At 38.5% G+C, this 25,765-nt stretch overlaps 1 protein-coding gene across 6 annotated transcripts in view; it reads left to right on the top strand.

The window, feature by feature from the left end:
- The first annotated feature begins 16,591 nt into the window (after positions 1-16,591).
- Positions 16,592-25,765, top strand: part of RB1CC1 (RB1 inducible coiled-coil 1) — a 91,307-nt gene continuing 82,133 nt past the window's right edge. For 3 of the 6 annotated variants that reach the window (XM_027622743.2, XM_027622706.2, XM_027622752.2), the window contains exon 1: positions 16,592-16,720. The gene's annotated coding sequence lies outside the window, so the exon portion shown is untranslated. Of the gene's footprint in view, positions 16,721-24,539; positions 24,602-25,765 lie in introns of all 6 variants that reach the window. The other 3 variants (XM_027622728.1, XM_027622711.1, XM_035727289.1) reach the window with 3 other exon arrangements.

Genomic DNA, 25,765 nt, shown 5'->3' with positions numbered 1-25,765 from the left:
CTTAGTATGTCCCCAGTTCTCCCTCATGTAGGTCAGTATCTTCATTTGAAGGACATAAAAGGCCAACTAAGGACACTTTAAAAAAGAGTAGACAGTAAGGCATTGCTTGGGCCAGATGAGAAATCATGAGATTAAAGTGGAAAGGCCACTACTGTCCAGCACTTTTAGGTAAAGTTCACCTAAAGTTCGGCACTGTGAGGAGTTACAATTCTTCATGCCTCTCCCCTCCAGAGAGATGACCTGCCCCTCTAGGTGAGGTGAGGTGCTCTTCTCTCCCATCAGCTGTGTAGCCTGTTCAATAATATTCTTATTCCTCCTAATCTGGATTAAATCTCTAAAATGGGGAACGATTTCTTCCTCATTTTTATGATCCCTGGTAATGCCAACAAATATTTAATATGAATAGATATGAAATGTTTTCATATGTCCTGGATATCTGATCACAACTTTCCCTTTAGAAAATATTTCAAACAAACACAAAAGGATACTAACATAATGAACACCTATTCTATCCATTACCCACATTTAACACATCTTAACATATGACTATATGTATTTCAGATTTTTTTAAAGGTTTTATTATTTATTTGAGAGAGAGAGATAGAGTGAGAAATAACATGAGAGGGGAGAAGGTCAGAGGGAGAAGCGGCTCTCTGATGAGCCGGGAGCCCGATGCAGGACTTGATCCCAGGATTCCGGGATAATGACCCAAGCCGAAGGCAGTTGCTCAATCAACTAAATATAACTGGTGGCACCCAGTATTTCAGAATATACCCAGGCACCCTCTATTTCAGATTTTTTAAGAAAAGAAACATTATATAACTGAAGCTCCCCGGGTCAGCCTCTCTTAGTCCAATTCTCTCCTCTCCTACCTCACCATCCTGATTGTGGTATATTTCATTGCAATGTGTGTGTCTGTACTTTGATTATCTGTACATTATTTTCTGTGTTTTAAGTTTTTCCCCCACTCAACATTATCTTTAAAAACGTGCAATCATCTTTTCTTTTTATGATTGGATATGGTTCAAAATTCAAATGATTCAAAGGAGTATGTAGTGAAAAGATTCTTTCCCACAAAGGTGCCCAAACACCCAGTTTCACTTTCCTGTTTCCTCTGTATTCTTTCAGAAACGTTCTATGCATATTAAGCAAATACATAGATATTCCCAGGTTTGTTTGTTTTTTGGTGTTTTTTGTTTTTTGGGTTTTTTTTTTTTCACTTAAAAGGTAACATGCTGTTAACGCACCTATTTTTTCTTCATTCAACAATGCATCTTAGAAATAACTGCATAAAATGTACAGAGATTCCTTATTCCTTTGTCCCAGGATGCACTGGGACGTCATTTATTTAACCTGTCCTCTATGAATGAACGACCCATCTTTTATTACAGCACATAATATTGAAATAACTATTCTTGCTCAGATGTCAATTCCCATACATCAAGATATATCTATAGAATAAATTACAGTTGACACTTTTATGGTAATATTAATCATAATGGGTTGCTAATTGTCCTTCCTTGAGGTTGTAATATATGAAGTAAGTGCCCATTTTCTCACACCCTTTCCAATACCACATATTATCAAATGTCTTTGTTTTTTACTTAAATATTATGTTTCTGAGACATCATAGTGGTACACCTAGCCATGGTTCATGCAGTTTTACTACTGGGTAGTATTCAGTTATATAAATTGAATATACTGCAAGTTACTTATCCACACACCCACTGATGGACAATTACACTTGTCTCATGTCACTTTATCCTGGTTAGAGTGCTTGGTCCATGATAACTATTTCTTTTTTTTTTTAAAAGACTTTTTATTTATTTGAGAGAAAGAGAATGAGAGAGAGCACATGAAGTGGGGGGGAGGGGGAGGGTAAGAGGGAGAAGCAGACTCCCTGCCGAGCAGGGAGCCTGACTCGGACTTGATCCCAGGACTCCAGGATCATGACCTGAGCCGAAGGCAGTCGCTTAACCAACTGAACCACTCAGGTGCCCTGAAATGTTTCTTTTTTTTTTTTTTAAGATTTTATTTATTTGAGAGAGAGAGCGAGAGTGCACTTGCGTGAGAGAAAGCACGAAAGAGAGAGAGAAACAGAGGTGCAGAGGGAGAGGGAGAAGGGAGCAGGGAGCCCGATGTGGGGGGATCATGACCTGAGCGGAAGGCAGATGCTTAACTGACTGAGCTACCCAGGCATCTCCATGATAAATGTTTCTATAGTGAATGGATGAACTAATGAATCCATGAATAATAAGAAACTGATTGCAAGGCATGCTAAACATGCTGGTATGAACTGTGAGGGACTATAGTTGATATTCCCCACTACAAATAACAGTGTCCAAGGGAAGACATAGACAAGTAGTTGAAACCCCAGGGAAATCCAACCCCATCCTGTCATCATTTTAAGACCTTAAAGGTAAACGGGAGGAGTTCGGGAAGAATAGCATTTTATTGCTTTTAAACTCTGGACTTTTTCAGTTTTCATAGTTTGCATTAATAGCCTCAATCACCAGTTAGTCAAGGAAACAGTACACATCAAGGATAATTTTTTTTCTAGTTTTAAATGTAAACAGTACTTCATTAGTCATCTTTTGAATTGCAGAGATACACCCAGCTGGCTAAGGGCCACCACACCCTGTCTATATTTACTGAGTCAAGAATAAATCTGGCTAGGTTGCTTTGTTGTTAAAAGGACAAACCAATTATTTAAAGTTCAAGTTCAAGTTCATATATTCTGATTCCCCAGTTGATTTTCATATCATATCAAGGGCAGCTTCTATGTAAGAACTTTATAACACTGACTAACCACCAATGGCAAGTTTTGGCATAGGACATTATTTAATATTTGGATACGTTGCATTTTATGGCTGGGGCAAAGAAGCATTTAATGTGATTAACTTTACTAAGGCCACACCAAGAAATTTGTGATCCCAAGGCAAAATGCCACACATACGTCTTCTTGATATTTAGCTTTCTGCCCTAGAAATATAATTCACTTAAAAGATGCCAATCTTGCTTCTTTCCCATCCCAAGATTTAGATTAGGACTTTATCTTAACGATTCTACCTCTTATTATTATAACCTGTCTTTCAAATTAAAATTGTGTACTAAGCCTTTGCTAATAGAAACATTTTGAACAATTTTTTTTTTTGAGCTGACTTCATGTTGACTAGGCAAGCCACAAACTTAATCCCTTATTCATTCAACAAGGGTTAATTAAATGCACACCAGACTAGGCATCTACCAGAGATGCAAGTACTGAAGTCTAAAAAGATTCCTTTTAAAATATGTGTATATAATAATAGTTCCACAATTTAAGACAATAGTCTTGCTGCAAAGTATACCAATGTCCTGGAAAGGAATTCTTACTAAATTAAGAACTAATAAAAGCGCACAAGTTTAAAATTACTAATTATATTACAATAGTCATGATATGGAAACAACCTAAGTGTCCACCAATGGATGAATGAATAAAGAAAATGCAGTATATGGACACAATGGAATATTACTCAGCCATTTTTTAGGAATGAAATTTTGCCATTTGCAACAACATAGATGGACCCTGAGGGCATTATGCTAAATGAAACAAGTCAGACAGAGACAAGATATGTGATCTCACTTATATGTGGAATCTAAAAAACAAAAATAATACACAAAATGCAAAAACAAAAAAAAATGAGTTCATAGCTACAGAGGACAGATTGGTAGTTGCCAGAAGTGGTGGGTGGGAGAAATGGGTGAAGGGGGTCAAAAAGAATAAACTCCCAGTTATAAGTCATTGGAATGTAAGGTACAGCATGGTGACCAAGTTAATAATAGGTTTTGCATATTTGAATGTTGCTAAGAGAGTAGATATTAAAAGTTCTCATCACAAAAAAGATTTTTGTGTGACCATGTAAGGTGACAGGTGTTAACTAGACTTACTGTGGTGATCATTTCACAATGCACACAAATATCATTATGTTGTATGCCTGAAACTAATACAATATTATATATCAGATATACCTGTTTTTAAGTTACTAATTATATTATAAAAATGGTGTATCATTATATTATTTGGTTTCAAGAGAGCAATAACCAGCCCAAGACTGAGATAGGAAAAATTCTGCCAATATATTCATGTTATTTAGAGTTTTAAATGGAATTTGAGGAAAAACTTAAACTTGAGCTTCTGTTTCCTCATATGTAAATGGCAGTTTGTTGTGTTAGATTAAATAAGGTATAAAGCACGTAGCATGATACCTCACATATGCTCACTCAATTTTGTTAGCTACTTTCTCTTTCTCTGAAATCAGTGGTGTATCTAGCACATTTAACACTTGGTATACATCATTCTTAACACCTTCCTCTGAATGAGAAAGTTTTTATTAATCTTGAAATGAAATGCAATAATATGAGCCAGATAGAAATGTAGACATTGAAAAATATGCCATTAAAATTTTTTTAACGAAGGGATGTCTGAGTGGCTCAGTCGGTTAAGCGTCTGCCTTCGGCTCAGGTCATGATCACAGGGTCCAGGGATGGAGTCCCACATCAGGCTTCCTGCTCAGCGGGGAGTCTGCTTCTCCCTCTGCCTGCCACTCCCCCTGCTTGTGCGCTCTCTCCCTCTCTCAAATAAATAAAATTTAAAAAAATTTTAATGAAAAGTCAAAAAAATTGATACAAAAGAGGAAAAAATAGAGTAATACTTTTCATTATAAATTTTTCTAAAAAAGGAAAAAGATAAAGAAATCCTTCAAAAAAGGGTTTTTAAGGTTTAGAGAATAATCTGCACATAGAATGATAGAATTTACTCCATTTCTGTTTAGGTATTTTTACAATCATGGCACTATCGTATTTTTTGAGTCTACTTTTTAAAGGTAGGGCTTATAGCGTACCACAAGAGTTGGAGACATGAATTAACTTCCCCATAGAATACAATGTTTATTAAAAGATATTAAAAATTACTTATTTTTGAGGCTTACATATATGTTATTAAAATTTAATCGAAACCACAGCATTTAGTTAGAATTTACATCAGTGGTTCTCTGCCTTGGTGATTTTGCCTCTTGGGACATTTGTCAATGTCTGGAGGCACTTTGGCTTTTTACAACTGTGGGTAAGAGAGTGCTACTGAAATCAAGTGGGTAGGGGTCAGGGATGCAGCCAAACATGCCAAAGTGCACAGGACAGCCTCCCACAACAAAGAATTATCTGGCCTTAAATGACAAGATTGATAAACCCTACTTGGACTAACAAAAGATTTTTTAGGGAGCATTTTTTCATTGGCGTTAAGATTAATGGCACCTGGTGGTAATAAAAGCAGACTGATGACAGTTCGATATTTATTGTTCAACAATTATGTAGACAAGCACTATCTTATTATGCCTGCACCCAGGGCTAACTATGACATTTCCATTAGATTCTCCTTTTTAAAGGACTGCCACCACAAGTGAGGGTTAAATCAGACTTCTACTTTTAAAGTACTTTTAAAACACTTCAGTGATGGTTAAATGAACCAAGGTGATTTATGGGGCTATTAGCTCTCTGCTACTTATCTCATTAAATTTTTTTAAAATGTTAAATTTTACTGAAATATAATTCACATACCAGACTGACCACTTCAAAGTGTACAGTGTGGTGGCTTTTCAGATATTCATAAGACTGTAAAATCACCACTGTGATTTCAGAACATTTTCAACATTCCCAAAAGAAACTTCATGCCCATCAGCAGTCATATCCCATTGATCCCTTTCTCCAGCTCCTGACAACCACTGATGTACTTTCTGTCTAGGAATTTGCCTATTCTGAACATTTTATATAAGCAGAATCATAGAGTATGTGGCTTTTTCTGATTAGATTCCTTTACTTAGCATATTTCCATGGTTCATCCATGCTGTGTCATGAGTCAGCCCTCTTTCCTTTTTATTGCCAGTTAATATTCAGTTGTATGTACAGGACACATTTCGTTTAATCATTCATCATTTGACATTTGGCATGCTCCCATGTTTTTTGGCTACTAAGAATGCCGCTATGAATATTTGTGACAGTTTTCTGTGAACACAGGTTTTATTTATTTATTTATTTAAAGATTTTATTTATTTGAAAGAGAGAGACACAGCGAGAGAGGGAACACAAGCAGGGGGAGTGGGAGAGGGAGAAGCAGGAGTCCTGCTGAGCAGGGACCCCGATGCGGGGCTTGATCCCAGGACCCTGGGATCATGACCTGAGCGGAAGGCAGACACTTAATGACTGAGCCACCCAGGCGCCCCTGAACACAGGTTTTAGTGGAAATGCTGGGTCATGTGGTAATTCTGCTTACTCTAAGGAATGGACATTTTTGCAGCATATATATTCTATTGCATGGATATGCCACATTTTGGTTATCCATTAATCAGTTGATGAACATTAGGATTGTTTCCTTTAGCTGTTATGAATAATACAGTTTGAACATTTATGTATGTTTCTGTAGAGACATATGTTTTTATTTCTCTAGGAGTGGAATTGCTGGGCTGTGGTAAATCTGTTAACTCTTTTGAGGGACTGCCAATCTGGTTTCCAAAGGGACTGCACCATTTTACAATTCCACCAGCAATGTAGCAGAGTTCCAGTTTCTCCACATCCTTGTTATTATGTCTTTGGTTTTAGCCATCCTGAGGATGTGGAGTGGTATCTCATTGCGATTTTGATTTGCATTTCCATAGTGACAGATTGAGCATCTTTCCATGTGATTATTGGCTTTTTTGTATCTTTAGAGATGTCTGCTCAAATCTTAAGCCCATTTTAAAAAATGGATTGTCTTTTTATTATTTTTAAGAGTTCATTATATATTCTGGATACTTGATCTTTATGTGATAGGTAATTCACACTTTCTCACACTCTGTATTGTCTTTTCTGGGTGGTGTCCTTTGAAGCACAAAAACTTTTTAATTTTATCTATTGTGTGTGTGGGTGTGTTGCCTGTGTTTTCAGTGTCATATCTAAGAAACCATTGCCAAATCCAAGGTTACAAACATTTACTCCTATGCTTTAAGTTTTTAGTTTTAGCTATTACATTTAGGTTTTCAATCCAGTTTAATTTTTGTATATGGTATGAGGTAGGAGCCCCCCTTTTTTTTCCTGTGGATATCCACTTGTCCCAATACCATTTCTTGAGGTTATTCCTCCATTGAAATGTCTTGGTACCCTTTTTTTTTTAAACTTCTTTTTATTTATTTATTAGAGAGACAGAGGGAGAGAGAGCATGAGCAGGGGGCAGCAGAGGGAAAGGGAGAAGCAAGCTCCCCGCTGAGCAGGGAGCCCAATGTGTGGCTTGATCCCAAGACCCTGAGATCATGACCTGAGCCGAAGGCAGATGCTTAAGTGACTGAGCCACTTAGGCACCCTCTTGGTACCCTTTTTGAAAATCAATTAACTTTAAATTTGTAGCATTGTATTTCTTGTGTTGAATCTGTGTTATCAATTTGGAAAGTACTGCTATCTCAGTAAGTCTTTTGATTCACAACCATGGCATGTTTTCTTTAATTTCTTTCAACACTGTTTTGCAATTTTCAGTGTACAAGTCTTGTTTTTCTTTGGTTAATTTATTCCTATTATATTCTTTTAAAATGGATGCTATGTAAATGAAATTTTCTCAATTTCATGTGTTGAATTATTGCCAGTATACAGAAATATTATAAAAATGTTTTTGTGTAAAACCTGAGTTTCATGAAATAGAAAAAAGAATACATTTCTTTAATCACTTAATATAGATTTTTGCTTCTTTTGGATTTGTACTATCCACTGTGTCGAAGACATACAAACTATGACTTCTTTTCAAAGGCTGGATGAACTTCCTTTCGGGAAACCTGTGATTCTCAGCTTATTTCTTGGTGATGTTGGATATTTTCAAAAAGACAACCTTCTTGAAACAGGAATGTAAAATGTTCTCGGGAGCCTTAAATATAGAAAGGAAAAGACGAGCATTTGCCACAACCATCTTTGATGTTTCCAGAACTTCAAAGGTATAAAGGAATGAAGGGGAGAAAGAAAGCAGGCAAAAAACTCATAATATGAATGTAAATAACAAGAAAGATATAAAATTAATTCTTTTATGTTTTAAATGTAACTAGGTGTTTGTACTAAAATACATACAAACACTTTATTAATTTTAAGAACTGATGGAGCTGCATTTTTCAAGAAGTATGAGGAGCCATCATTATTTGGGGACCATACAAAATGTTCAAAGTACAGTATATTTTACATGCAATTTTCATTCTAACCTATAGAGTAATGTGAGAAAGCTAAAGTAGGTATTGCAAACACCATTATAAAAGGAGGAAATTGAAATCATACATATTAAGTGATTTTTCTAAATCCAAATGAGATCTCAGGTTTTCCAACTTCTATATGCAAACCTTATGATTTAGTTGTACAGAAACAATGTGCACAATTCCAAAAGAATTAAGGCAAAATTGAGAATGACAAATTCAAAGTAATTGATAACAGTACAGATACAGAAAGTGCTGAGTAGATTAGGATTTATCTGTTGATTTCATTGAGAGAGGGTGGCAGCTATGGATTTAAAGGAGAAGGAAGACTTAGTAGGATTAAAAGGATCTTTATAGATTGAGTCTTTTGTTTCCCAAGGCCAAGTCTGCATTAGAATTACCTCTAAAGCTTATTTAAAAAGTGAGTCCTGGGCCTTGTCACTGTATAGTGTATTTGAATTGAGAGTGGAGAATTTTTTAACACTACACTCTTTTATACAATAAAATTAGTTTCAGTAACAATCATGAAACTAACAATAACAATGGCCAGAAGAGACAGTGAAATTTTTTTTTAAATTTCATATGAATTCTATACTCGAAACTAATATTACTCTGTACACTAACTAGCTGGAATTTAAGTAAAAACTTGGGGAAAGAAAAGAGATTTCATGTGATCAAGGCAGTCAAAAATTAAAAGTTAAAAAAATAACAATATTACAGAAACAAAGGAGAAAAGAAAAACACTTTTCAATAGCTTTTATATCTTCCTAAGAGTTTTAACTTTGATCTTGTTAACAGATCAATATGGCATTTTATGTAAATGTCTAGTAACTAAGAAGTTAATTTTAATAAAACTGGCACATCAAAAGATATCTTAGGTAACTACGAAATCACATTGCTGATATATTTCTTGATTTTTAAGAAAAATTAAATGGAACAATAAGCAATTAAGGATAAATCCAATTTTAAAGATATTCTTTAAATTCTACAAAATATTTCACATGAACTAAATTTTGCATATACCAAGTAGTCCCACAAAATGACACAATGAGATGACGGAACAGAGTTAAAAGCCCATGAATATCTTCCATTGAAGGGACAGAACAGGGACTGGAGGGGAGACTAGGTGCAGATGAGTTTGCAGACTTTATGGCAGAAGCGTGATCAAGTTTTTTCTCATAGCTTCTATTTCCTCAGTAATGTATAGGTGAGATTATTTACCAAGAATGAGAGAATTGCAAAGGGGTATGGGTTAGGGATTTAAGAACAGTGCAGACAGTTTGACAGAGTAGAAGGAGCTGACCACTAGGGAAACGTAGCTCAGAAGGCTGAGGCAGGATAGGACGTGAGGTTTCCAGATGTCCAGTTCAGTGTTCCTTTTAATAAACCACATTGAATAGAAATGTAATGGGACAGATGATAGCTATACTTGTGGCAAACATAGCATAATATATATACTTGCCAAATCACTAAGTTGTACACCTGAAACTAATGTAACACTGTGTGTCAATTATGTTCAAAATTAAAAAAATAAATGAATAAACCACACTGAAAAAGAATGCTTACTGGGAAAAGTATTTTTGCATGTATGGACAGCAGGTAGGGTTAACTAAAAAGGATGATCTGAGGAAGTAATAGCCAAAAACAATGCTATTAATAAAATAAATGGACTTCAGCAAATTAGAAAATCTTGAATTTTGTGTAATAAGCAATATAAAACCACTTTAAGTTGAAAGAGTAAGGATACATTTTTAAGGACCTTGCAGTTTGGAAAATGCAGAAATATGTACACACAGAAAGGAAACATCACCTATAATTTTTACTTATTTAAAAAGCTTTGTTAGGGGTGCCTGGGTGGCTCAGATGGTTAAACATCTGCGTTTGGCTCAGGTCATGGTCCCAAGGTCCTGGGATGGAGCCCCACATCGGGCTCCCTGCTCAGCGGGGAGCCCGCTTCTCCCTCTCCTCCTGCTCCCCCTGCTTGTGCTCTCTCGCTCGCTCTGTCAAATAAATAAATAAAATCTAAAAAAATAAAAATAAAAAGCTTTGTTAGACTTTACTAACTTGTTTTTTATCATTGATCTTGTGCATACATAAAAAGGAAAATATAAGTAAATATTACACAAGTAATATATGTAAATAAAATACATTGGTTTTTCCATACAATTCATCCTTTTCACCAGTAAAAGCATTGGCAACAGGTATTTCCTGTGAATCCATAATGAAGCAAGTCATGGTGCCAGACTCCTGTACTGGCTTTGCAATTCTTTGGATAGAGCATGCTTTGGACTGCCTTTCATTATGCTTGTCCACCATGTCTGATTCATCATCTTTCCCACCCCTCTCCACAAACTTTTGTGAAACTGACTCATTCTTTGAAAAAAGTCAAATTATGAGAAAACTTGGGTTCAAAAGAATGCTTCACCATCGTTTTTAGGGTCATTTTTTTTTTTCTAAGCTAGTTTTTTTGGTATCTTGAATAAACAGGTAATGAATGGCAGTTGGTTAACAAGACTGTAGGACCCTATTCATTGTTAAATGCACCCAGATTTCAGAGATATTAAAATATGAAAAAAAAAAAGTGCACCTTAAAAAGAGTATAGTTCTGTATTTTTAACTTAGAATATTTTGTGATTAAATATTTTTCTAAAATACAATTTTAAAGACTACAATGCATTTCATTATATAGATGTACCAGGCTTTAGCCTGTGGTTCTGGGAAGGGAGTGACTTTGTCCCTTTGGGAACACTACAACACGTCCAGAGACATTTTTGGTTGTCATCACTGGGGGTGCCACCGGCATCTAGTGGGTAGAAGTTAAGAATGTTGTTAAACATCCTAAAATATAGAAGACAGCCCCGCATAACAAATTACCTGGCCCAAAACGCTAATAGTGCTGAGACTCTATAACCTACTGCTAGACTTAAAATTTTTTAATTTTCCCCCTTTCAGGAGTCCACCAAATTAAGGGGCAGCATAGTATAGTGTTCAAGGATATAGCCTGTTGAATTGGTTGGGCTCATAAATTAGCCGAAACAGTTACTGGCTAAAGAGCATTACCCAGAAGGAATTAGTAACTTAACTTCTCATTTCCTCATCTGTAAATACGGAGAAAATTAATAGAAACTGGATAGAGCTACTAAGACAAATAAAAAGGTTTATAAACATAAAGCCCATGTTTGCATGTTTGTCATCTAAGATACACTCACTAGTGTTGCACTGGCTTCAGTTAGGTTATTTTAATAAACATAATCACAAACTTGACTATGGATGGATATAATCTAAATAGGAAGAACTGATGGAAAAATCAGAAGCAAAGTATCTCAAGGTTTGGGGCCTATGTCACTGAATCTAAGATCTTTAAAGCCATTGGAGGGTGGTAAAATCAATTTAGTGGGTCAAGACTAGCACTGGAACAAAAATAGAAAATATCAGAGTGAAAAAAAATATCCGAGTGCATCACAAGTATTTGTTTTCATAAAACATGGTTTCATTGATAGAGGCCTGTATGTACACACCAGGTCACAATGTTAAAATGTATTTTTTAATGTGGGTCACATTAAAAGACCTCTGAAAGACACTGCCTCAAGTCCAACTACCATTTGATGTTTCAGTTTAATCTATGTCTGCAGAACTGATAAGGTTTTGCTTTAAGACAGTCCAGCTGAGGAGAGCCTGGGTGGCTGTCAGTGGAGTGTCCAACTCTTGGTTTTGGCTCAGGTCATGATCTTGCGGATGGGGGATCGAGCTCCGCGTCAGGCTCTGTGCGCAGTGCAGAGTCTATTTCAAATTCTCTCCCCCACTCTCAAATAAATAAATACTTAAAAAAAAAACAAAAAAAGACAGTCCAGCTGTATCTTTGGACATTTTGTTAAAAAGCTCTTCAAAGTGGGGTGCCTGGGTGGCTCAGGCGTTAAGCACCTGACTTCGGCTCAGGTCATGGTCACAGGGTCCTGGGATCGAGCCCCACATCGGGCTCCCTGCTCCGCAGGAAGCCTGCTTCTCCCTCTCCCACTCCCCCTGCTGTGTTCCCTCTCTCGCTGTGTCTCTCTCTGTCAAATAAATAAAATCTTTAAAAAAAAACAAAAAAGCTCTTCAAAGTAACAAGAGACAAGAACTTCATGTGAAGAATGACTAAAAATATTTTGTCTCAATCTATTGCTTTAAATCCGTTTAAAAATTAAGCATGCTAGAAGTATTGTGTTACAGCATTAGAAACAGTGTTGCTCACTAGCTCATCAAGCTCATCACTAGCTTTGAAGATAAACACTCATAAGTTTACTATCATCATCATCATTAATAATATGTGAGTGCCAACAGACCGAGTAAGGCAGCTTTAACGTCTGTAAATAGTACTAAAAACATTAACTTAATAATCATAGTGCCAGAAGCCTCTAAGTAGTGCATGACCATGTTTTATACATCATTAGCTATGATCTTAAAAACAAAATCCAGAACTTTTTAAAAGGAGTTAACCTTTAAAAATGGCTAACTGATTCATTCTTTGAAAAAAGTCAAATTATGTTAATCGCAGTTGCTGGCTGTTTGAACATAACCTAAAAGAAAATGAGAGAATTGACACTAAGTTGAGAAATATCTAATGCATGCAGAATAAAATCCCAAATCAGGCAGAATTAACAAAATTGTGATTAAGCTGTAAACTGTGACCTCCCCAATATCTTGATGTATTCTGGATAAGGAATTAATGTCATTTAAACTTGTCACTACAGTGATTTTTGAATGGCCCCCTGTACAAACCTTTGCGATATTTGAAAGCAGGAATTTTCCATAGTAACTTCCTAGTGAATCTTCAATATAAATATTAATTGCTAATTATGTGCCAAGCTCTCTAGAAAGTTCTAGGAACTTGAAAATTAATAATTCATAGTTCCTAAACCTAAGAGTTTCATAGACTGAGGAGAGACAAAAACTCATAGTTGTGTGGTGTGGAGCAGAGGTAGTAGGATGTGTGGATCACTATACTGCCCAGAAGTTAGAAGCTGGCTGATGTCCAAGCTGTTTTAAAAAATGACTTTGAAAAATGAACAAGGTGGGATGAACATTCCTGAAGGAGGAAACTCACACGTGTAAAGGGCAAAAGTGCCAGGAGATATAGCTGGAGATGGGTTGCTATATAATGGAGAGATTCTTAAGTTATGTTAAAAAATTTAAATTGTATCCAATATACAAAACAAAACCAATGAAGATGGTTAGGGAAGAGACATGATCAGATTAGTCTTGGATGGTGTAAATGATGGAGACTAGTTGAGGTGAGTCTAAGTATAAATTGAAGGCCTGAAAAAAAGTGTAGGGCATTGTCAACAAATGTTTGTATGCACATCACACTGTACATCACATATTAGGATAATGGTTCCTCTATTAAAAAAGGACATATTTCAGCATGTTAGACAAATAGTAAAAAATATAATAATCTAGAGAAACTACAGGCATGTTAGGGAAGGACTCCCTGAGAAAGTGACACTGAGGGACGCCTGGGTGGCTCAGTCGGTTAAGTGTCTGCCTTCGGCTCAGGTCACAATCTCAGGATCCTGGGATAGAGTCCCATCGGGCTCCTTGCTCAGGGAGGAGCCTACTTCTTCTTCTGCCTGCTGTTCCCCCTGCTTGTGCGCTGATAGATGATAGATAGATAGATAGATAGACAGATAGATAGATAAAAGAAAGTGACACTAAAATGGAGACCTGAACGAAAAATAGGATTTTAAAGATCTGAACTGAGTTGAAGTACCTCCGGTGTTTCTCTGTAGATTCTGTGTAATCCCTAAGTACTCCTAAAGAGAACCAGCTTCTTTTGCCCTCACTATAAATCTATTAAAAGACCTAAATGCTTATTAAATTAAAAAATAATCATGTAATGAGGACAAGATTAAGTCTCTCATGTCTTCTCCCATAGAGAATATTTGCATCATTTACGTTGTATTATAATTACTTGAGAATTTGGAAGAGAACCAAATGAAAGGACAGAGATTTAAGAGCAAAGAGGGAGATGCTGCAAACAGAAGGGAATTAAAGATTGAATAATTTAAAATACAAAATGCCTTAGAAAGTTCAAATAAAGTATCAGCACAGTCCATTTAGCACAATATTTTGGAGGTCCCTATTAACTTGTTTGCAATTTTAGTGAGAAAAGAACAGTGGCGGAAATGAGGCTGTAGATTGTGGACTTCCTATCAAGAAGCCTAGCAGAGAAGTAATGCTGCATGAGGGACTTTTGTTGGTTTAATTTACTAAGAAAGGGAGAATACGTTGGGTTTTCAATATCCTCGGTAGGAAAGAAAATGCAACTTGTTGAAACTTATTACTATAGACATAAGCAGTATCAGTAACTTGTAATAGTATTTACTGCAGATACCTGCATATATATAACAAAGCTAATGTTAAAATATTTATACTTATCACTAAGAAACAACACTGAATGCGTATAAACTCTTGACCTCTGGAGAAGATGTAAATTTTTAAGGTATGAACCAATCACTTCTGATCATTTCTTCCAACCTATGACTAAGAGAAGATGAGGACTGAAACTTTTTTTTTTCCAAAGAAAGAGGTCAGAGAGACAAATAACATTTAAAACATTTTATTATTTAACAGATTACCACCCACATAGTTCAGTGATGTTTTCACATTCTAAGCTGTATTGTATTTGTAATGATAAATGTCAGTGGTAACTAAGAGAAGTTTAAACAGCCCTATATTCTTTACAGGCCTAATAGTTTGTTTTGCTTACAAATTTTCTGGCAAAATCTCTCCACCACCTATTTTCCGTGTGCTGGTTACAATGCTGACTAATAAAATCAGCATCCCTCTTCTTCAGTCTTGCCAGTTCGTACCTCCCCCCAAGGCATAAGAACAAATTAGTCTCTTAATATTCACTTCTCTGCTGTATCTTGCTGGGTGTATAAAACTCTAGCCTAAAAAAAAAAAAAAACTAAACAAGTGAAACGACTTGCCAAAGACAAGATTCTCTCTGGGATATGCAGGAGTGTAAAATTAAAAAGAAAGTGGTAAAAATAAGGTGTTCTCAAACATAACTTTCAGAAACCGGTGTGAAGGAAACTGAAAATCCCTAATGCCTACCAGTCGTTCAGTGTTTTAAGTCAGTTTCCACGTGATAAATGAAGGACTGCAAATTTTGCTTCCTAATAGTATTTATTCCGTTTTGGTGCTCTTGAAAACGGTAACAACACTAATTTTTTATGCAAACCCAACTAAGGAGCCCTCTGACATTGGTAGCACCTCTAAACTTTGACTCGTACCATATGTCTGGATATAAAAGGAATTTAAAGAGTATTATATAATTATTCTACGTGTAACTTCTGCTAACCACATTTGAATATTCAAAGCCTTGTGGCTTCAAGTCATCGCTTGTGAGTGTTCATCTTCACAAATTCAGGATTCCACCGAAATTGTTTCCCCGCCCATTAGAGTACTCATGCTAACCCATTCGAGAACAAACTCAATATTTATAGAGCTGAAAATTGGTGGTCTTGCCGCTTACACCTTCATTCCAATCGACCAAACCTTAACTCTCTTGTTTCTTGGACGTTTTCTTTGCCTTACCTGGTCTGAGGAAAAATTGTGCCGCCCCACACTTAGAGAGTTACCCGAGACACTTATCAGCCGCTCGCAGTCCCAGCGGTGGGGGTATGGTGGTGGCAGTCTAGCCTGCCCCGCCGCACAGCCAGTACGTCATCCTCTTACAGACCTTGGCCCAATGTGCGGGCAGGCGACGAGGACACGGACCCTCAGTGGGCCCCGCTCCTCCGCGACAGGTTGAAAGAGATAAGTTGTTTAACCTGGGGCTAATCCAAAATTCGGCGGGGTCGGCCCAACCCAGGCCAACTCGCTGTAGCAAGCAAGGTCAAGATCACCTTGGGGCAGTGAGCGCCCGGACTACAGCTCGCACAGCAACAGGCCGCCCCAGCGGTCTCCCCGGGTCACAAGAGGACAGCCAACTCACAGGCCTGCCGACGGCGACTGTGGGCGGAGTCGCCCCCCTTCCCTGCTGCCTGCCGACTTCCGGACCTGCGCGCGCCTCTCCGCACCGCCCGGGCCAGCGGGTGCACCCCTCCCCCCGCCCACCGTTTCCCGGCATGCTCCGCGGAGGAAGGGAAGGAGTCGACAATAACAAACCTAACCGCGGCCGTGTCCGCGGCCCTGCCGAGCCCTCGGCGCTGCCTTGGGGTCCTCGAGTCGCCCCGGCCCCTCGGCTCTGACTGGCCGCGGCCCCCTGACCCCCGGCCCCCGACCCAGAGCCGAGGGGCCTGACAGCGTCCCCCCTCCGCCCCGACCCCTCCCTCCCGCCCGGAGTTCGGGGCCGCGACCGGCACCTGGGACGCCGGCGGTTGTGTCGGTTGGCGGTGCCCGATGGACGGCTGGTAGCCGCCGCCGAGGACGAGGCGGCGGCGGAAGATGGTGCCAGGGGCTGCCGGCTCTGCTGCTGCCGCCGGGGAAGGAGGAGGTGCTGCCAGGTAAGTGCCGTCGCCGCCCGTGGCCCCTTCCCCCATCTGGCACCGGGGCGGCTCGGCGAGCCTGGGCACCGGGGGCCGGGGACGCCCGGGTCCGCACCGGGCTGAGCGCCGCGCGCTCGCAGGGTGTGCGCCGGCGGGTCCGGCGCATCCGGCCGCGGCAGGTGTTGCCCTGCGGCTGCCTCCCTGGCGCGACAGCCCCTGAGGAGACACGCGGTTTGAGTCGAAGCCCCACTGGGCTGCGGGAGGTGTGGGGCGGGCTCGCCCGGTGCAGGCCTACCTGCGGCTTTCTCGGCCGTGGCCGCCACGGTCCCTCCCTGTACGCGCCTCGGGCAGCCCCGGGCCGACTTTCGGGAGTGGCCGAGGGCGAGGGACGCCGAACCCACCGGCACGTATCCTCCCTTGTCGTCACCACTGCCAGGCTTAGCCTTAATGCTGTCTTTGACTTGAGAAACCGGGGAGTGGAATTGGGCCGAGGCCGAACGAAGCGCACAGCGGGAGGATCGGAGAGATGCCTTTGTCCCGACCCCGGAGTGCGAGGATCGGTATAAAGTTACTCCTAGGAATGACTCAGCCTCCGCCGGCCCCACCGATAGACTTGGGATGGGGTGTGTTTGCGGATTTCACAACTTCCTTAGTAGAAGCAGGAGAACAACAGGAGAAATGGCAGCTTTTGAAGGGAATAGTTTCTTCCACCGCCTGGTGGATGTACTATGTTTATTGTTTATGGTTTCGTAATCTAGTCTTTTCCATCATGACTCTTTTAAAGTGTGGTCATACCACGAAGTGGTGTGTGCCTGGATGCCGAGGAAGACTAATGTGCTCACTGTTGGTAGAGTCTCATTACTACACAAGTCGTTAAGCTAGATAACAATGTTTGCGTCAAGTTTACTATACACAGAGCAATGATTTGGGCCCTATGAAAATGGGCTTATCATTTTATTGTATAGTTTCTAAGTTTTTGTGTGTTGATGCTGATTGTTGGATTTATCCGAAGGGTTGGAAAGTTAGCAATTTAGGAGGAGACGACTTTTAATATAAATAGACAAATCTGGGTTTAATCAAGGATCACATTATTATATTTCGATATTTCATACAAAGGGGGTCTTTCCCATTTTGATAAGATATTACTGTGGGAAGCGAAAGTACCATAAGGATTTTATTTTGGGGGTTATTTGGTTTGTAAGCTGGGGGTGGGAAGATATGTTTGCTTTCTGTATTTAATGTTGTAATAGAATGTGGCCTAAATGAACACATTTTCTCAGTAACATTCCTGTCATGGTTTTTTAAAATTTTAGTGTTGTGTTTAAAGCCTAACTAGTTTTATAAAAGAGATGCTTTATGTTGGTGTTTATGTTGATAAATATCTGTTGATGGAAATTAGATATGGATTCAGTCCACTTTTTAAAAGTAATTTTATTTTGTCGATTTTGAGTCTTTTATGTTAGTCAAATTTAGGATTAATTACTGGCCTAGTTCTTCTGCTGTTGTTGGATGTCAGGGAAGACAGTGAAGCAGTACTCTTGTCTCAGAAAATTTTTCTGGCCCTTGTTAACAAATACAAGTTCAGAATGGGTGACAGATTGACTTTTATAGCAAATCAAATTCATAAGGTCCAAAAGGGCAGAGGACACAAGACCTTTGTTTTTGAAGAGCCACACTTCTGAACCTAAGTTTTTATTATGTAAGCTTGAGCAGAGCTTTTATTTGGTTTCTGGTTTTGAGACTGTCTTTAAATTTTCATGCATTCAGCAAATGTTTGAGCACCTGCTATATGCTTTACTTTGCAGTTGTATGTAACTACAAATGTTTTTTTTAAACAGGAATATCTAGTAAAATGTTCTTGTTTGGATAAGGCTATTCTCTAACCCACGTAAGCCTTTCGTTTGTAGTATAGATGATAGTGGCTGAAGAAACTCAAGTGCAAGGGGCGCCTGGGTGGCTCAGTCCTTAAGTCTGCCTTCAGCTCAGGTCATGATCCCATGGTTGAGCCCCGCATGGGGCTCCCTGCTCAGCAGGAAGCCTGCTTCTCCCTATCCCGCTCCCCCCTGCTTGTGTTTCCTCTCTCGCTATCTCTCTCTGTCAAATAAATAAATAAAATCTTAAAAAAAAAACTCAAGTGAAAATCTAGCAGTCCCTTTCTACACACATTCATTCATGCAGTTATTACTTACAACAGACAATTGAACCAGTTATTACAAGGAAGATAAGAATGTGTAAGAAATTGTTTTTGCCTTATAGGAAATTGGAGTCCTATATAAATATAATTACACTATTGGAGCATTATTGCAACTTTGAAAGAAAGTTATGAAAGGGGATTTGGGTTTTTATGGAGTCTAGGGGATATTTTTAGAAGCATGGTCTGATATGGATAAGTCATTTCACTTTTCTTTAAAAAATGGCCTAGCCACCTCAACAAATTTGGCTTGGGATTTATCATGTACCTACTGTGTGCCAGGCACTGGTCAAGAAATGCTGGGAATTTGGCAGTGAACATTCAAGAAAAATATGGAGTAAGAGATATATGCTAGAAAGGGGAAAAAAGAAAACAGAAGGGAGGAGATGAGTATCAGGATTGGGGGGTTTAGATAAAGTGGCACAGAAGTCCTCACCGGTCGGTAACTTTGGAATAAAGACCCAGGAGAAGTGAGGAGGCTAGCTGTGTGACTGGGACAAGAACATTCTTGACAGCACGAATAGTAAATGGGAAGGCTCTGAGATAATTGGCATATACAAGAAAAAGTGAAAAGGTTACTGGGTGGACTAATAGAAATGAGTGGGCTCTGAGAATGGTGATAGTGAGGGCTCTACAGATACTCTGGGTTTGTGGGTAAATAGTAAGGAAACAGTCATGTACTGTAACCCTGCATGTGCAAAGGCACAGACGTTTGTTCCAAGAAACCCAGCAAGGCTAGAAGGCAGCTTGTACCTACATTCATTTATGTTTTCAAGAAATGTTAAACCCCTACAACACACAGTTTTAGCTCCTGCAGCATGAATAATGAATAAGAACTTTGTATGTCAGCTTTGTATATAAGATTGTAGGAAATTTTGAACTATGGGAAATTTTAAAGAAGATAAATTGCAAATGCTGGCTGCTTTCAGACACTGGAATAGATATAATGCTAGAGAAGCAGATTGTAGAGTGCTAGGTGGAGGATGTGTACTTACTGTTGTAGATAAAAGTATGTAAATTTTAATTATCACATTTCTAATTTGTTTATTATTGTGGGCCTAATAAACCTAATTGCCTGTAAGTAGACCTCTGTTGTGTGGTCCCTGAGAGAACGGTATTTCTTTCCATCCCTCAGTAAAGTTGAGGTCTTTTTAAATTACTTTTTCCTAGTATGTGAGTGCTTTCATGCACCCTTTCATTGGTTTGTTTCTTTCACAGCTGTTTAGTGAGTACCCTGAGGGTTATGGAGTAACAACCCCACCCTCCTTCCCACTCCCATGATTTTGCTCTCTTGAATTCTTGAATTTTATTGGCTTGTAATTATGTTAAGGGATGAAAATAATTGTGACCCATTTCCATGTCTTTGTTGCTGGTTTGGGACTATGTGCATTATTTTTTTCCCTCATATTCTACACATAATAATTGATCAGCAAGTATCCAGAAAATCTGTTGCAATATTAGATCAGTACCGTACTGTTAATATAGCCATGGTTGCTTTAGCCGTTATTCTGCAAATTCCAGTTGTGCACATCCTTTTTTTTTTGATATTGCTGTATGTTTACATATAGTTTAATAGAATGAAGCTAATTCAGTATTTGCTATATATAATTTTGATTTCATTTTTAAACTAGGTAACTATTATAAAATGAAGCATAGAACTATAACACTTTTGCTATAGACATAATTAGGTGAATATTAAGAGTTTAGAAAACCTGCGTTCACATTTAAAGGGAGTGCCATACATATCAGATAAAGGGCTAGTATCCAAAATCTATAAAGTACTTATCAAAGCAACACCCAAAGAACAAATAATCCAATCAAGAAATGGGCAGAAGACATGAACATTTTTCTAAAGAAGACATCCAAATGGCCAACAGACACATGCAGAAGTGCTCAACATCGCTTGGCATCAGGGAAATCCAAATCAAAACCTCAGTGAGATACCACCTCACACCAGTCAGAATGGCTAAAATTAACAAGTCAGGAAACGACAGATGTTAGCAAGGATGTGGAGAAAGGGGAACCCTCCTGCACTGTTGGTAGGAATGCAAGCTGGTGCAGCCACTCTGGAAAACAGTATGGAGGTTCCTCAAAAAGTTGAAAATAGAGCTACCCTATGACCCAGCAATTGCACTACTGGGTATTTACCACAAAGATACAAATGTAGGGATCTGAAGGGGTACGTGCACCCCGGTGTTTATAGCAGCAATGTCCACAATAGCCAAAACTATGGAAAGAGCCCAGATGTCCATCAACAGATGAATGGACAAAGAAGAAGTGGTATATATATATACAATGGAATATTATGCAGCCATCAAAAGGAATGAAATCTTGCCATTTGCAGGGACGTGGCTGGAACTAGAAGGTATTATGCTAAGCAAAATAAGTCAATCAGAGAAAGACATATCATATGATCTCACTGATACGAGGAATTCTTAATCTCAGGAAACAAACAGAGGGTTGCTGGAGTGGTGGAGGGTGGGAGGGATGGGGTGGCTGGGTGATAGACATAGGGGAGGGTATGTGCTATGGTGAGCGCTGTGAACTGTGTAAAAATGTTGAATCACAGACCTGTACCTCTGAAACAAATAATACATTATATGTTAAAAAAAAAAAAAGATAGTAGGAAGGGAAAAATGAAGGGGGGGAAATTGGAGGGGGAGATGAACCATGAGAGACTATGGACTCTGAGAAACAAACTGAGGGTTTTAGAGGGGAGGGGGGTGAAGGGGGATGGGTTACCCAGGTGATGGGTATTAAAGAGGGCACGTTCTGCATGGAGCACTGGGTGTTAAATGCAAACAGTGAATCATGGAACACTACATCAAAAACTAATGATGTAATGTATGGTGATTAACATAACATAATAAAATAAAAAAAACAAAGGGAGTGTCACAACTTGATCTTCCCATCCCTTAAAAATTATGCCATGCACAATCCTGGATGTTATATTCCAAATGGATGTGGCTTCCATGCAGATTTGGAGTTTTCTAGCAAACTAGACTTAAATTCATCTTAATGGCTTTTTTGGATTTCTTTTAAGCAGAAGTTATCAAATGACATAGCATATATGAAAAAACATGTTTAAATGCAATAATACTTACAAAGTGAATTAAATTTTTATGAATGAGACTAATTCAGAATGACAAATCTAATTATATTCTGTATTGAGACTTCTGTTTTTTAGATTGTTACTAATATTCCAAATTCAGGTTATCTGTAAGTCATGCATTGTACATAATTTTTATGAATGGCAGGACAGCAAAATGTGTAATACATTTATATGTATTGATGGAAAGCTTCCCACATTGTTATTCAGTTCTAACAAGGTGTATAGTAGTATGCATGATGCTTTCTCATTTTTGTAAAACCAAACTCCATATATACACATACATTTTTTCTGTATACACAGGAAAAAAACTTGAAGCCAAACTACTAAAAGTATTCCTATTTACATTCTTTGTGTGCTGTCTTAAATGAAGTTGCTTGTCTAGTTGTAGCTTCATTTTGGAAGCTCTGAACTTTTATGGAAAAAGTTCTCTTCGTGGGAATGTGAGGAAAATGACTGACCTACTCTTCTTTTTCTCTTTTTCTTTTCCTCTTGGCAGAAAAAAAGGGTAAGATCAGATGGAAATAATCTGATTTGGAGGGTTTGAAGTCCAGTTTTTAGTCCCCTGGGTAACCTAGACGTTCTGTTTGTGGTGAACATTTTCACTGATGCAGCACAGAGTGACCCCTCATTGAGGTCAAATTGCAATTTGCAGAGTTACAAATCAGACAAAATTATTCCTAATTCTTGTTCTTTCTCTACAGAACTTTTGGTCTAACATACCTAGTTCATCCAAATTTTGTGAATTCTGCTAGACCTGAAAGCGACTTGTGGGGACTTGTAATCCCAGCACCTAGCACAGTTTCTGGCTTATGTTGAATATTTAATGAATAGAGAATGAATAATGACTGAAGGTGTTCAGTTTGCAAAGTCAGAAATTGAGGTTTTTCCCTTTGTTTTCCCCATAAGGAAGCTAGTTCTAAATTTTGAATAGTTGACAATAAACTGGAATAGCTGACCTAATCATTCTGGTGGCAGTCTCTCAAAGAGGAAATTGTAAATTAATCTCCAATTGATAAGTTGGATAGACAGTGTTTTTCACAGGTGTAGGAGATGGTTTTTTATCTCCTTCTCCCCCTCATTATAGCTGATTTATCCAAAGAGGATCCAGGTGGAACAAATGTCCTTTTATGATGTGAGTTTTTTTTTCCTATGATAATTCCTACTACCTTATATAGCTAGTAAGAGCTCTGTAAATGCAGAGGAAAAAGAGTACTGTGGGCCACCTGTGGTTAGGGAAAACTTCCCAGAAGTACTAATAGAACCATGTTTTTGGACCATAGTTGGATGAGTAAAATTCATATTAGCAGAAATTGGAATTGTATTCGGCAGGGGTATATAAAGAGAATATAAGTTTCATGTACAGGAATAGAGATATTTCTAGAAAGGTAAACTAGGGTGTAATTATGAAGTCCATGAATGTTGGAGTTTAGTTAAAAGTTATAATCGCCACCATTTTTAGAGCTTTTATTATAGTCCTTGCACAGTAAAGGAGTCTGAAATACACTGTGTAAAAGATATCATTTCAGTCTATGGATGGTAAACTGATGTGTACAGGTTATCTGAGCCTCATTGGGAGAGATGGGATTCAATCACATAGAGGTAAATCTTGCTTCAAAGTCCGCCCTTTTAATATTAATGTAGCTTTAAGCCAGAGTTGGCAAATTCACATTCTTAAAGGAGCAGATAGATAATGAAATTCAGTGAAACTGTGAGGTACTCTACTGAGGTGGCAGGAGAGATAGCTGCAAAGAAACAAGCTACAGAGCATGGTAGGCCATTGATTTGTGTCCTCCTTTAGGCAACTGTGAGGCTCTAGGGAAGATTCTTGAGGGATGCAGCCTGATGACAGTGGTTGTAACTGATGCAAATGCTCAGGAAGACTTGGAGCAAGATGGAAACTTAAAGGCAGCAAGAATAGTTTCCAGGCTCTAAAATAAGGGTTATGTCATTGGAAAATGAAGTGTTGGATTCTAGAGGAAAAATGGGTAGACTTTAGAAAAAACTAAAGTTCTGAAAAACAGGAGAATGATAGTTTTTTTGACAAAAGAAGTTAGGGAATAGTATTAAAGGAAAAGCACTGAATTGAAGTGTGGATATGTCAAGTTTGTGGTAACAACATGATTGCTAATGGGAGATATTTAGCATCAGCTAAGGGCTAGTCCTGTGCCTGGGGGCAGAGATCTGAGTTCAACAACAGTAATTGATGTTTGTATTGCCCTTCATTTTGCATAGTTCATAGGTTTGTTACATTTCACAACAACCCTGTGAGATAGGGAGTTTCTTTTTGTAATCAAAATAATTTAAGTTTAGGAGTACCTGGCTGGCTCAGTCTCTGTGACTCCTGATCTTGGCATGAGTTTGAGCCCCACGTTGGGTGTAGAGCTTACTTAAAAATAAAAAATCTTATAAAAAATAAAGTAAGTTTGATGAGGTTAGTCAGGGTCACACAGTCAATAGTGGGGATAGGACTTAAATATAGCTCTTATGATTCCAAATCTCATGTTCTTTTAACAGTTCTGTTTTCCCTCTTGCAGGTATGTAAAGATAACAGTTGGAGAACTAAATATGAATGACCATGTAGGGAAGAAGTCAGAAGGTACATCTACACTGTGATGGCAGAGTCGAGGCTAGAATGGGGGCAGCAGATGGGGGTCATTGTCTTGTTCTTTTAGTTGGACCAACTCTTCTAGGGCAGCATATTTCAGGTTCTTTATTTCTTTGTGATGCATAAAGTGTTGTGTTTTTTTCTTTTTCAAAATGGAAATAAGTATCTTTACCTCTGATTATAAATGTGATTTTTAAGGAGACCAGAGAAAAGTGAAAGTCCTGCATCCAGAAATAGCCATTGTAAAAAGATTGATGTTATATTGTTTTTAATTACAGTTAGTTAACGTAGTGTTATTAGTTTCAGGTGTACAATATAGTGATTCAGCGATTCCATATACCATGCAGTGCTCCTCACGATAAGTGTATTCCTTAATCCCCATCACCTATTTAACCCATCTCCCCAACCACCGCCCCTCTGGTAACCATCAGTTCTCTAGTTAAGTCATTTCTTGGTTTTCCTCTTTTCCTCCCCCCATCTTCATTTGTTTTGTTTCTTAAATTCCACGTATGAGTGAAATCCTATGGTATTTGTCCTTCTCTGATTTATTTCGCTTAGCATTATACTCTCTAGCTCCATCCATGTCATTGCAAATGGCAAGATTTCATTCTTTTTCATGGCTGAATAATGTTCTTGTGTGTGGGGAGTGTGTGTGTGTGCGTGCATGCGTGCACCACATCTTTATCCTTTCATCAGTTGATGGACATGTGGGCTGCTTCCATAATTTGGCTTTTGTAATAATGCTGCTGTAAACTTGGGGTGCATGCATCCCTTTGAATAACTTTTTATATTTTTGGGGTAAATACCCAGTAGTGCGATTGCTGAATTGTAGTTATGTTTTTAACTTTTTGAGGACCCTCCATGCTGTTTTCCATAGTGGCTGCTCCAGTTTGCATTCCCACCAAAAGTGCAGGAGTGTTCTTTTGTCTCCACATCCTCTTCAACACTTGTTTCTTGTGCTTTTGATTTTAGCCATTCTGACAGGTGGGAGGTATTATCTCATTGTGGTTTTGATTTGCATTTCTCTGATGGTAAGTGATGGTGAACATCTTTTCATGTGTCTGTTGGCCATCTGCATTTCTTCTTTGGAGAAATGTCTGTTTATGTCTTCTGCCCATTTTTTATTTTGTTTGTTTTTTGGGAATTGAGTTTTAG

This window comes from Zalophus californianus, chromosome 4 (genome assembly GCF_009762305.2).
Source record: "Zalophus californianus isolate mZalCal1 chromosome 4, mZalCal1.pri.v2, whole genome shotgun sequence".
NCBI lineage: Eukaryota > Metazoa > Chordata > Mammalia > Carnivora > Otariidae > Zalophus > Zalophus californianus.
Note: the sequence above shows the minus strand (reverse complement) of the source record. Positions and strands in the feature narration are given on the sequence as shown.